Source organism: Penaeus monodon, chromosome 30, assembly GCF_015228065.2.
Source record: "Penaeus monodon isolate SGIC_2016 chromosome 30, NSTDA_Pmon_1, whole genome shotgun sequence".
NCBI lineage: Eukaryota > Metazoa > Arthropoda > Malacostraca > Decapoda > Penaeidae > Penaeus > Penaeus monodon.
In genome coordinates this window covers 34432597-34433534 of record NC_051415.1, presented here as the reverse complement: position 1 = coordinate 34433534, position 938 = coordinate 34432597, and the positions used below count along the sequence as shown (strand labels likewise).

At 54.2% G+C, this 938-nt stretch overlaps 1 protein-coding gene across 1 annotated transcript in view; it reads right to left on the bottom strand.

Annotated features, from left to right (window-relative positions):
* LOC119592744 overlaps positions 1–747 on the bottom strand; it is a gene marked incomplete in the record, with an annotated part of 11657 nt that extends 10910 nt beyond the window's left edge. The window contains 1 exon segment of the mRNA XM_037941678.1: positions 1–747.
* Between the last annotated feature and the right edge of the window lie 191 nt (positions 748–938).

Genomic DNA, 938 nt, shown 5'->3' with positions numbered 1-938 from the left:
GTTTTTAAATATATTTTTCTCACTTCGAGAGGTAGGGGGAGGCCATGCTTAAGGGTCGAGAGGGAGCGAGCGTCGAGAACCTCCTCCCTGGAAGGCGCATGGAGCAACACTGACTGGCCGACGACACAACACTCCGCTCCGTCAACAAGGTTCCAACACTATTTCCGAGTAATTCATTTCTCTTTTATTTTTCTTTAGCTAATGAGGCATCCCGATCCTCGAAAGGGCTTCGGATAGTTTTTGTCACGAGGGACCGTTGTCGAAAGGCAGGCCAACGTGGCGGGAGAGCGACGGCGTGCGGACAGCACGAGGAGGGAGTAAGTTTTAAGAGACTTGGGACGCTTCGCAGCACTTTTTACACTCGAGGTTCCGTGACCATGACCTCAGAGCACGGCGGTGGTGCCACGTCTCCTCTCCTCCTCTCGTCTTTTTCCTCTTATCGCATCCTCTAAACACCTCTGACATTTCAAACAAATACGAACTTGATTCTCTGCCACTTATCTTCCCTACTAGATTAGCGGAGGTCGCAAGGACGCGAGATGATGATATGCAAGAGGGCGCGTGGCAGGGCAAGGACGTTGGAGGCTACACCAGGTGGATCAAGAGGTCTGGACACCCGGACATTTAAAACTTTATATTTTCTTGGAACTCCCTCCTCCAAACCTCCACGAACGCCACCGCAGCCACCACGCCACGGGTGCGTTTCGTCAGCTGCCGCAGCGCTTGAGGAGCCAAGTGGCCCCGCAGAGGCCGAATAAAATGGGCGCCCATAAGGGTACGTGGTTACTGGGCTCTCTCCAAAAAAGAGGTTCTTAGCCCTTCCTTTGGCTACGAGGCGCTCGTCTGACGCCCATTTCTGTCGCGGCTGTTGCCTTGCACGCCCTCCCGGCATTCCCGAGCTGCTCTGGGGGAGAGCCTCCAGGAATTTCGTACTATGC